General features: G+C 39.4%; 1 long non-coding RNA gene across 1 annotated transcript in view; it reads right to left on the bottom strand.

Moving 5' to 3' along the window:
• Window positions 1-1,664: 1,664 nt before the first annotated feature.
• LOC140637933 (uncharacterized) overlaps window positions 1,665-13,360 on the bottom strand; it is a 34,846-nt gene continuing 23,150 nt past the window's right edge. The window contains exons 3-4 of the long non-coding RNA XR_012035038.1: window positions 3,095-3,300; window positions 1,665-1,993 (exon numbers count right to left, since the gene is read on the bottom strand). This is a non-coding gene — a long non-coding RNA (uncharacterized lncRNA). The remainder of the gene's footprint in view (window positions 1,994-3,094; window positions 3,301-13,360) is intronic.

Below are 13,360 nucleotides of genomic sequence, written 5' to 3'. Positions count from 1 at the left end.
TAGAAGATGCTCAATAAATAGTTGCTAAATAAGTAACCCATTATTCAGCCATTCACTTCAGTGTACTTTGTCGACCCAGTGGTATCTTTAGATATTTTGAGATAGATTCAGCAAAATGAACAACTCATGATCCAGACGATTTTTTCTCTTTCCGTGTAAAAATTCCATTTATATAAAAATAACTGAGCAGGGCTGCAGCCAGCTGTCACTTCGTGTAGACATGTGCAAGCACACAGCCCTGTGTGACGAGCACAGTTCTTGAGTTGTGCCGTGTTACACTCTGTCAAATGGAATATGTTAGGAAAAGAAGTGTTAGCCCACAACTTTAAAGTTACAAGTAGGTATTTTGCAGATAGAAAAATAAGGGATGTGAAAGATATGTACTTAAAAAAAAAAAAACCTTTTTGCTTTCAAAGTTTTAACAAGATAGGACTGATCTTAGTCTAAACCGTTGTACCAGAAGAAACTTTAGGATGTTTCTCATCTTCTCGATCCTCTTCCATTGTTTCTATTGTCCTGGGCAATAAATTTCAGTATTTGATCAAATAATGGCAGATTCCATGCTATCTCATTCAGGTATCCCCAGTTTATCTATAATGATTTTCCTCTTGTCAGCTCATTTCTTAAACCTTTGCTGAATCTGGTTTCAGTGGTACTATAAACAATCATCATTGCATTGTAAAACTGGAAACTCTCCACTAAAATAGTGTTTTGATCCAGGTTGCCATAGTAATAAGTGTATGCTCCCCTCTTTGGAGGCCTTGTTATATGAAGTATCTGTGATTTGCTCAGAATGGCCCCAGTTCATCTGTCAAAATGGGTTTTTCCTTTTTTAAAATAATGATCTAGAAAATCCCACAGCGGCCACAAATATTTTACAACCATAACGAGGAGCAATGGAGTAGTCAAGCTTTATAAATCTATGCCATTATTACATTAGAATAAATCATGTTTCTTAGGTATATTACATAGGCCTATGTAAGCCTAATTTCAGGTTTGCTATGCAACAAGGGTGCGGTTGTTTATAATGAAAAGAGAATTATTAAGTGTGACTTCAAAAATGCATCATATGTCAGTTCATGTAGAGAGACCCTGGAGCAAAAAAATGGAAATTACTTCTTATTTCTATCAAAATACTGCAAATAGCTATTCAGGTTCAAACTTAGTTACAATTAGAATGTGATGAGCAATGATTTTTTATAACAGCATGAAATTGTATATTCCCTTCACGTTTTGATTCAAATTATTCATTGGAAGGAGGGAGAAAAAAAATGAGAAATCCTGCAAATTTATCAGTGTCACCATGAAAAAAAAATATGATGGTACATTATTTGAAATAAAAATGTTCCAGTCAGTTACAGTAATTTGATACAAGAACTATGGTATTTTTTTTTCCTGCAGGAATGAGAGTAAACAAACACTACATCAACAAACCAGCAATAGAATCCACAAAAAGGTGTAAGATCATTTTTCATCTAAGACAAATGGTTAAGTTGGTTACTTTCTGTAAGTCACTACCAGCTACAGGGTTATTTTATGTAATTCACTGCTGGCTACTGCCTCATAATATCTGATGTGGGAATATTAAAAACATCAGTGGGCGAAAGAACAGAAGAATCCATCTGTATTCAATGAATTCTAATTAAAAAGTAATTACAGCACAATGAGGTAGCTGCCAACTTTATTCCCTTTTCCTGACCACAAACCACACACATGGCGTATTAGTCTTCTGCTATTTGTATCCTGCTAAACAAGCAGAAAGCCAGCCAGGAACCAGACACACATTTCCTTGCATTTTTCAGGTGACTTAGTTTTAAACAACTGCAGCCCCAGAAGACGTTCAGGGGCAGAGGTGGTGCACATCTTCTGTTATAATTGACCTGGGCTTTGAGATTTCTCTGTCATGATGTATCCCAGAATGATGCATGATGGGAAGACCCTTGTTATTCCTCCACCAGCCGAGCCAAACGGACAAGATCAAGTAGGCCTGGGACTTGGGAAAAAAGGGAAGAAATATTGACAGATAAGTAACCACTCCAGGAAATGACAGGCAGCTGGAGCAGTGTCGGGACTCTCAGGATTCAGATGTAATCCTTTAACCTCATGCTCAAACTCTGTAATCTTTCAATGAGATGGAAGAGAGGAAGGAAAAAAGCAAATTGCTTAATCAAAGCCCTTAATATGTGACCAGGATTAGTAACTAAGTCAGAATGACAACCTGCAGATATAAAAAGGCTTCGTAAAATAGACTCAGGACTAATGAAGTTGTGTCTGTGGAGCTGAGAATAAGGAAAAGGTAACCTGGCATTTCAGTTGGCACAGATGCCTTTCTCTGTGAGAATCAGGCACTCAAAACTGTTTTCCTGACTACCACAATTTTCCTTTGGCTGCCAAGAGGAAGGGCTATAGCCCGCATTCCTTCTGGGTGGTGGAGCTCCCATTTCACCCATACTGTATAAAATCTTCTTTATCTAATAGACAACATAACAGGTGTCAGTAGGGTTTCCGTCTAAAGAAGAAGAATAGGCTTTGGCATAAGTCATTTGCTGCTGGGGGCACTAAAAGATGTCGAGGTTCTTCTTCAGAAAGGAAGTGCTAACAGGCTAAAGTGGCCCTTGTCAATTCACATTAAAAATGGAAAATAATAGCACGCTGGATTTATACAGCATCCTTGGAGGCAACCATCCATGTTATGAGTTTTTGTATTAACTTTCAGAAATGGTGGGAAGTGTACATCAATACCTCCGTTATATGACAGGGCATTTTTGTTATCACTATAATCATAGTTAAGTAGCAAGAGCATTTTTATTGAAAGCAATGTATTTCAGCCATTTTACCTTCTTCCTTCTCCCCAGTACATTAGCAATCTTCCATGAAGTAAGCAAACAAAAATGCCTTATATCACTCTGAAAGGCCGGTCCTGGATGACCTCCTAGAAGAATAGGATTTGGGGTTTACAATTGACCCCCCTACTGCCTCTCTTCTGTTTTTTTTTATTAATTATCTATCACTGTATATTTCCCCAAAATGTAAAAGCTTAAAATGAATTTATTATATTACAGTTCTGAATGTCAGGAATCTGAGACTGGCTTACCGGGATCATTTCTAAAACAGATCTCTCCTTCTGTCAGTCAGGGTTACATCACATGAAGGTTTCACTGGGGCTGGAAGATCTGCCTCCAAGAAGGAGGCTGGTGGTTCCAGCCTCTCATGGCTGGTGGTTCCATTCCTTAGTTCCTCAACCATACAACCTCTTTGTAAGGCTTAGGACATGGCAGCTGGTTTTTTTCTGGAGGTGATCTAAGAGAAAGAGAGTGGGGGGAGAGTGTCCTTTATAACCTAATCTTGGCAGAGCATATTATCACGTCCTCTGTATGTGCTTGCTCACACGGACTAACCCTGGCATAATGTGGCAGATGACTGCACAAAGGAGTGAACACTAGGGGACAAGACCCACTGGAGGCTGGAACAACAATGCATACTACTAAATAAGTATGAGGTCTTTGGTTATTTTGGCATAAGTTAGGAGGAATGATGTTGTTGGTATAGAAAAGTGTGTGTATATTTTGCTGAATTCAGAAAAAGCATTGTGATGTCTACTCTCAGTTCAGGCTCTATAGAGAGTCCATGGACCAAAGCAGAGAGGCCCTTCTCAAAGTGGACTTTGAATATGAACAGTGTTGATTCTGCATCCTTATGATAAAGGGTTACTCAGAGGGGGAGAGACTTTGACTTCGCTTGCAACATGTGGCTGCAGTGCCTGCTGTGTCCACCAGGGGGTCAGGGAAGAGCGGTTCCCTCCAAGGATTGGGCCAGCCATGGTGAAGAGATGCATGTAGAGGCCTCTTCAAAAGGCCTCTACAGAGAGACCATGAGCAGTGGGATTCTCCTTAGATAATAAAAATATTTGGTAAGTCAAAATGCTGACATTATGTGGATGGATACTAATAAATTAGTGAAGTTCATCAACAGTTATGTGTTCGTGTTTGAACTTTCAACAGTGAAGTTAAAAACTATATAATTCTAGATCTGCAGTACATGCTCTGCATAGGCTAAGGTAACTCAAATGTCACAGACCTTGTCTCATCAGATTCCCAAGCCACACATGCAACAACTGAGCATACAATCTGAATTCTTTGTTGAACCAGCTTTCAACATATCCACCTCTTTTTTGTCTCTGATTTTCCCTTTTCTAATCCCTACAACATCTCTCTTTTCTTCTGCTCCATCCCAATAATGAGCAGACTTAATATTCTCCATCCAGATATAGCATCTCTTCAGACATCCCTGGAGCATTTTTCCTTGGAATCGCCTATTTGTGAGCTGCATGAATAGATCACTAATGGAGGAACCATATTACCTTTTTTTTTTTTTTTTAATCTCCAATACCTAGTATAGCATCTGGCATATGAAGGTCTTGACTCAGTGTTTAAATCCAAATGAATTATAGCTCTACTCCTGACTTGTTGTATACCTCCTTTAATGCCAAAGCAGTCTTAACTTTGAGGATATTCTTACTAACATCCTAATGTCATTTATTTTTCCATTTTTAGTTTGAATACTCAGTATATATGAGACTAGGTGCTGGCTTTGCAGTGATGGGCACACCTACAGGTTTGTTCCCTGGAAACCCATCTTAGTAGATGATATCATGGATATGTGATAGTTTTTTTATATATTTGAAGGTAACTATTTCATGAGAGAGATGCTAAACTGCTATCAAGAGGACAGAATTGGCTCTATGAGTGGCCATTACCAGGACATAGAGGACAATTTAGTATTGGGGTTGTTGAACACTGGGAAGGAATCACCTTGAGCTATAAAGTGCTTTCCAGCACTAAAAGTCTAGATGATCATTTATCAGGAATACTATATGAATACTAATAACAACAATAGTGGCTAACAATTATAAGGTTATTACTGTATACCAGGTGCTATACATACTATGAAGAGGGTACTAGTATCATTTTAGAGACAGCTGTAGTTCTTTAGGAGAGTTTCCATTCAAGATGGCAATGTAAGAGGACCCTGAACTCACCTCCTCCAGGGGCACACCTTCTGAAAGAACTGAGGGCTGACTAAATAGCTTCTAAGAGACATGGTGGAAGGGTCCTCCATCCTGATGCTGCAAACTGCAGTAGGGAGGTATAGTACTGAGAGACTAGGAGCAGATTTGCCTACCTGGGCATGGAAAAAAAGCCATGGCTTAAAAAGGCAACGAGAATTTAAAGGAACCAGCCCTAGAACTCCATGAAATGGCAGGGAAGTCACTGGAACTCTTTCCAGGTCAGAGAGTCTGGCAAGCACCATGGTTTATAATCCCCCTTTACCTCAAGTACAGATGGGAGCAGGGTCTGGATGCCATAGCTGGTGGGCAACCTCAGTGGTCCCCAGGCCCCTCCCACACCATCCCCAGAGGCCCTGAGGCACAGAAAAAAAGCCACAGTTTAAAAGAGCCAGCCCTAGAACTCTATCAAACAGGAAGCAGGTGGAGGGACTGCTGGAACTCTCTTTGCATAGGAGGGGCTGGGGACTTCTACAGTTTACATTCCTCCTCTACCTTGATGGCATGAACAGGAGCAGCTTCTGGGTGCCCTAGCCAACCTACCATGTTGGTAAGCTCCAACATAGCACACACTGAGCCACCCCAGTCAGCCCTAACTACAACTCCAGCTCTTGTACCAAGGTAACACAAGCACAAAGCACCCCCAGAACACTCCAGGCCTGTACCACTTTGCCTCAAGACAGCTTGCTCAGGTACTTCTGTCACAGAGTACTCTAGGACCTCCCAGCTCATACTTGCTTTAGCTTAAGTCACCCCACTAGGGTGCCCCGTGCATGGAGTACCCCGGGAACCCCTAACCCTTGCCCATCTTGGTTTAATCCATCCTATCATGGCACCTCCTATGCTTAGTATCTCAGCCTGAACCCCACTCAGCTGTCCTGCTATGACACCCTTTTTGCAGAGAGTCACTTTTTGTCCTGGACACTTCAGCTCCAGCCACTCTGCCGTGGCACATGCTAAGCAAACAGCCCAGGAACACCCCTGCTTAAATCCATTTCAGCTATCTTGCCAAAGTGCCCTCTGCATGTAGAGCCCTAAGACCCCCACAGCCTGCAAGCATACCCCCTCCTCAGAGAGCCCCAGACCGCCATAGACTATGCCCACTTCAGCTCCAGCTATACCACCAGGGCAGCCCCAGCACAGAGTGCCCCATGAATCTCTGTCCATACAAGCCACACCACTAACCACTAGCCAGTGAAAGTCACCAAGCACACAGTCTACATTGACAGCCACATCCAAGATCATCCCTGCAAGTTTAGGAGGAATAGCTGTTCTACCTAATTCATAGAAACACATACAGAAAGTCAAGGAAAGTGGAGAGCCTGAAGAATATACTCCAAAAGAAAGAATAAGACAAAACCTCAGAAAAAGAACTAAATGAAATGGAGATAAGCAGTATACCTGATAAAGAGTTGAGAGTAATGATCTTAAATGTGCTTGCTAGCTTGGGGAAAAGAGTGGAAAAACTCTGTGAAACCTTCAACAAAGACATAGAAAATATAAAAAAGAATCAATTAGAGTTGAATAATACAATAACCAAAATGAAAAATACATTAGAGGGAATCAACAGTAGATTAGTGGATGCAGAACAACAGATCTGTGATCTGGAAAATAGGATAATGGATAGCACCCAAACTGAACAGCAAAAAGAAAAAGAGATAATTTTAAAAAGTGAGGGTAAATTAAAGCATCTCTTGGACAACATTAAATTAACAAACAATTCACTATATAGATCCCAGAAGGAGAAGAGAGAGACAGGCAGAAAACTTCCCAACATCAGGAAGGAAATAGACATCCAGGTTCAGGAAGCACAGAATTCCAAACAAGATAAACTGAAGGAAGTCCATACGTGACACATAATTAAAATGTCAAAGGTAAAGACAAAGAGAGTATTTAAAAAGCTAGGAATAAAAAATAAAATGGTTACATACAAGGGAAACCCCATAAGGCTATCAGCTGATTTTTTAGCAGAAACTTTTCAAGCCAGAAGGGAGTGGCATGATGTTCTTGAAGTGCTGCAAGGAAAAAAACCTATAACAAACAATACCTAGCAAGTTTATTGTTCAGAATTTAAGGAGAAATGAAGAGCTTCCCAGGCAAATAAAAGTTAAGCACCACTAAACTAGGATATACTGTCCTTACTATACATAAAAAATGGAGGATGCAGTAAAGAATTTTAGAATATATTTGATCTTAAATGATCATCACTTAATATAGACCTCTATATACTTAGGATGTTATATATGAACTTTATGGTAACCACAAACCCAAAACCTGTAATAGATACACAGAAAAGAAAAAAAGCCAAACTTAACACTACAGAAAAGTCATCACAAAGAAAGTAAAAGAAGAAGAATGGAACAGAAGAACTACAAAAATAACCAGAAAACAATTAACAAAATGGTAAGAAGTATATGCCTATCAATAATTACTTTAAATGGAAACGGTCCAAACACTCCAACTGAAAGACACAGGGTAGGTAGCAGAATGTATTTAAAAACATGATCCAGCTACATTCTGCCAAAGGGGCCTCACCTTTTTAAAAAGATTTTATTTATAAATTTATTTTAGAGTGAGTATAAGCCAGGAGGAGAGACAAGTAGACTCCCCACTGAGCACAGAGCCTGAGGCAGGGCTCTCTCCCACTACTCTGAGATCATGACCTGAGCTGGAATCAAGAACTAGACACTCAACCAACGGAGCCACCTAGGTACCCCAAGGGACTCAATTTTATCTAAAGACACATATAGACTAAAAGTTAAGAACTGTAAAAGGATATTCCATGCTAATGGACATAGGGGGAAAAAAGCCAGGGGTGTTATGTTTATATCAGGCAAAGTAGATTTTAAAATAAAAACTGTAGCAAGAGTCAAAGAAGAGCATTATATAAAGATAAAGAAAGCACTCTAATAAGAGAACATAATAATTATAAATGTCTATGCATCCAACATGGGAGTACCTAAATACATATAGCAAATATTAACAGACACAAAGGGAGAAATTGACAGTAATACGATAATAGTAGGGGACTTTCACACCCCACTTACAGCAATGAATAGATCATCCAGACAGAAAATTAATAAGAAAACAGTGGCTTTGAACAACACATTAAACTAGATGGACTTAACACATATATAACAAAACATTCCATCAAAAAACAAAAACAAAAAAAAACCCAGAATACACATTCTTTTCAAATGCACAAGGAACATTCTCCAGGATAGGTCACATGTTAGGCCACAAACCAAATATCAATAAATTTAAGATGATTGAAATTCTATTTTTTCAAACCAGAACAATATTAAATTAGAAATCAATTGCAAGGAAAAAACCACAAATATGTGGAGCGTAAACAACATGCTACTAAACAACTAATGGTTCAACCAAGAAGTCAAAGAAGAAATTAAAAAAAAAATACATAGAGACAAATAAAAATGAAAACACAACAGTCCGAAACCCTTGGGACATAGTGAAAGCAATTATAACAGGGAAATATATAGCAATATAGGCCTACTTTAAGAAACAAGAAAAAGTTAAAATAATCGAACCCTACATGTGAATGAACAAAACCCAAAGTAGAAGGAAGGAAATAATACCAGAGCAGATATAAATTGCATATGGTCTTAAAATAATAAAATCTGAAGCTGGCTCTTTGAAAATATAAACAAAATTGCTAAACTTTTAGCCAAATTCATCAAGAAAAGAGAAAGAGAACCTAAATAAATCATAAATGACAGAGGAGAAGTAACAACTGATACCAGAGAAATACAAAGGAATAGAAGAGAATTCTATGAAAAATCACACACCAACAAATTGGACAATGTAGAAGAAATGGATAAATTCACTGAAGCATACAACCTTGTAAAACAGATTCAAAAAGAAATAGAAAATCTAAACCAAGCAGTTATTAGTAATGAATTGAATTGGTAATCAAAAAAGCTACCAAAAAATAAGTAAATAGAAGTCCAGGACCAGGTGGCTTCATAGGTTAAATCTAACAACACATGAAAGAGAGTTGATATGTATTCTGCTCAAACTATCCCAAAATTGAAGAGGAAGGAAAGCTTTCAATTACATTCTACAAACCAATATTATCCTGATACCAAAATCAAACTAAGATATCACACACAAAAGAAAACTATTAGCAATTTGCATTAAACAATATTTTAAATGGATCCATTTACCACAATCAAGTGAGACATTCCACAGACACAAGGATGGTTCAATATTTACAAATCAACCAACATGATACACCGCATTAATGAAACAAAGGATAAAAATCATATGATCATCTCAGTAGATGCAGAAAAGGCTTGTGACAAAATCCAACATCCATTCATCATAAAACTTCTCAAAAAACAGGTTTAGAGGGAACATACCTCAACACAGTGAAGGCCATATATGAAAAACCCAATGCTAACATCATACTCAATGGTGCAAAACTGAGAGCTTATCCCATAAGATCAGGTACAAAACAAGGATGTCCTGTGTCACCCTTCTATTCAACATAATACTAGAAGTTCCAGCCATAGCAATCAGACAAGAAAAAGAAATAAAAGCCACCTAAATTGGTAAGGAAGAAGTAAAACTTCTACTATTTGCAGATGACATAATACTATATATAGGAAACCCTGAATGCTCCACCAAAAAAGCTATTAAAAGTAATAAAGTCAGTAACATTGCAAGATATAAAGTTAATACCCAGAAATTGGCTGTGTTTCAGTATACTAATAAAGTAACAGGAAGAGAAGTTCAGAAAACAATTTCATCAAAGAACAAAACACCTGGGAATAAACTTAAGCAAAGAAGTAAAAGACCTTCTGTACTCTGAAAACTATAACCAATTAATAATATATATTTCATGCTTGTGGATTGGGAGAACTAGTATTATTAAATTTCCCAAAGCAATCTACATATTTAGTGCAATCCCTAGCAAAATAACATTCTTCACAGCATTTGAACAAATAATCTAAAAATGTGTATGGAACCACAAAAGACCCCAAATAGGTAAAGCAGTCTTGAAAAAGAACAAAGCTGAAGGCCTCACAATCCCAGATTTGAAGATATACTACAAAGCTACAATAATTGAAACAGCATGGTACTGGCACAGAAATAGACACATAGACCAATAGAACAGAATAGAGAATGCAAGAAATAAACATATGGTTTTCTGATCAATTAATCCATCACAAAGAAGGCAAGAATATACAGTGAGAAAAAGGCAGTTTCCTCAATACATGGGTGTTGGGAAAACTGGAAAGCCACATACAAAAGAATGAAACTGGACCATTTTCTTACCACCACACACAAAAATGAACTCAAAATGGATCAAAGACCTATATGTGAGACCTGAAACTGTAAAACTCCTAGAATAAAACACAGTCAGTAATTTCTTTCTACAGCTGCTGCCAAACGCTTTTCTAGATATGTCTCCTAAGACAACTGAAACAAAAGCAAAAAGAAACTGTTGGAACTATACCAAAATATAATTATAACTTTTGCACAGTGAAGGAAGCTGTAGCCAAACAACAAGACAACCTTATGAATGGGAGAAGATATTTGCAAATGATATATCTGATAAGGGGTTAATATCTAGAACACATAAAGAACTTATAAAATTCAGCACCAAAATAATAGAAATAACAATAATCTGATCAAAATAATGGGCAGGGATGCCTGGGTGGCTCAGTGGTTGAGTGTCTGCCTCTGGCTTAGCATGTGATCCTGGGGTCCTGGGTTCGAGTCCCGTGTCATGGCCACCATGGAGAGCCTGCTTCTCCCTCTGCCTATGTCTCTGCCTCTCTCTGTCTCTCATGAATAAATAAAATCTTTTAAAAAAATAATGGGCAAAGGACCTGAATAATCATTTTTTTCAAAGACCTACAGATGACCAACAGACACATGAAAAGAGGCCCAATATCACTAATCATCAGGCAAATGAAAATCAAAAACATTGCATCTTATATCTATCAGAATGGCTAAAATTATAAAAATAAGAAATAACAAGTGTTGGCAAGGATGTAGAGAAAATGCAACCCTCGTGCTTTATTGGTGGAATGTAAATAGATGTGACCACTGTGGAAAAAGTATGGAGGTTCTTCCGAAAATTAGAAATACCATATCCAGTAATTCCACTCCTGAGTATTTACCTGAAGAAAATGAAAACACCAATTCTAAGGATACTTGCTCCCCGATGTTTATTGCAGCATTATTTACAATAGCCAAGGTATAGAAGCAACCCAAGTATTATGATGAATAGATAAGGAAAATGTGGTATATGTATATACACAATGGAATATTAGTCATTAAAGAAGAATGAGATCTTGTCATTTGCAGCAACATGGATGAATCTAGAGAGTATAATGCTAAGTGAAATAAGTCAGACAAATATCACATGATTTCACTTATATGTGGCATCTAAGGAACAGAGCAAATGATTCAACAAAGAGAAAGCAAAATGAGACCTACAGAGAACAAACTGAAGGTGGGGTGGGGGTGGGGGTAGAGATGAGCAAAATGGGTGAAGGAAGGTGGGAAAACATGCTTACAGTTATGGAATGAATGAGTCATGGAAATAAAAGACACAGCACAGGGATTATAGTCAGTGCTATTGTAATAGCATTGTCCAGTGACAGATGGTAGCTACACTTGTGAGCGTAGCATAGCATACAGAGGTGTTGAATCACTAAGTTGCACACCTGAAATTAATGTAACATTGTGTGTTACCTATAGTCACATAAAAGAAAAGCAACCAAAAATGTACTTTAAAATATTGAAAAACACAAAAAATCATCTATAATCCCGCCACTTAAAGACTAATCAAAGAAAGAAGAAGAAGGACTCAGCCCCTCCAATTCTGCCCTCCATTGTTCATAGCTAGGTTAAATTCATGAAAAGATAAAGGCAATTGATAATATTAATGAGAGTTAATAATGAAAAGAAATAGGTGACATGGTGTTGGTTGACATATTTGTGTGTATTTTTTCTTTCATAAATACACACACAAAAATACATATATAATTTTACAGTTGACTGATTAAAATCTTGACTTGAACTGCATCTTACCCAACATTAAGAATGGAAACTGTCTTTTAAAATAAAACCTCAGGGGAGGGAGGAGGGGCAAGATGGCCGAAGAGTAGGGTCCCCAAATCACCTGTCCCCACCAAATTACCTAGATAACCTTTTCAACCTAATAACCTAATTTCAATTATCCTGAAAATCTACGAATTTGGCCTGAGATTTAAAGAGAGAACACCTGGAATGCTACAGTGATAAGATTTCGTGCTTCTATCAAGATAGGATGATGGGGAAAAAAGAAATAAAGAAACAAAAGGCATCCAAGGGGGAGGGGCCCCGCAAGGAGCCGGGCTAAGGCCGGGGCGAGTGTCCCCAGGACAGGGAAGCCCCGTCCCATCCCGGAGAAGCAGGAGCTGCACCAACCTTCCCGGGCGGAAAGGCCTCACAGGGAGTTGGAGCAGGACCCAGGAGGGCGGGGATGCCCTCAGGCTCCCTGGGACACTAACAGACACCTGCCCGCCCAGGAGAGTGTGCAGAGCTCCCTAAGGGCTGCAGCGCGCACAGCGGGACCTGGAGCAGCTCGGGGGGGCTCAGGCGGCGGCTCTGTGGAGGGGGCTGCCCGGCAACAGCGCAGGCCCCGGAGCACTGGGCGCCAGGACACAGCCCAGGATCTGGCCTCCTCCCTGGGACAGGCAGAGGCCGGGAGGCCCCAGGACCGCAAGGACGCTCGTGTCCAGAGCTGAGCAGATCAGCGGTCCCGCCCCAGAGCCTCCAGGCCCTGCAGACGGAGAGCTCTGCAGTTACTGCAGGAGCTGACTCCAGGGCTCCAGAGCTGGCCGCCGCCACTGCTGCTGTTCCTCCTGGGGACTCACGGGGTAAACAACCCCCACTGAGCCCTGCAACAGGCAGGGGGCAGAGCAGCTCCCCCAAGTGCTAACACCTGAAAATCAGCACGACAGGCCCCTCCCCCAGAAGACCAGCTAGACGGACAAGTTCCAGGGGAAGTCAAGGGACTTAAAGTATACAGAATCAGAAGATACTCCCCCGATGGGGTTTTTTTTTTTCTTTTTGATTTCTTTGCTTCCCCCACCCCCCTTTTTTTTCCTTTTTCTTTCTCTTTTTCTTCTCTTTCTTTTTCTTCCTTTTTTCTTTTTTCTTTTTCTCTTTTCTTTCATTCTTTCTCTCCTTTTCCCAATACAACTTGCTTTTGGCCACTCTGCACTGAGCAAAATGACTAGAAGGAAAACCTCACCTCAAAAGAAAGAATCAGAAACA

The sequence above is a fragment of the Canis lupus genome, chromosome 8 (genome assembly GCF_048164855.1).
Source record: "Canis lupus baileyi chromosome 8, mCanLup2.hap1, whole genome shotgun sequence".
Taxonomy (NCBI): Eukaryota; Metazoa; Chordata; class Mammalia; order Carnivora; family Canidae; genus Canis; species Canis lupus.
This window is presented reverse-complemented; position numbering and strand designations above follow the sequence as displayed.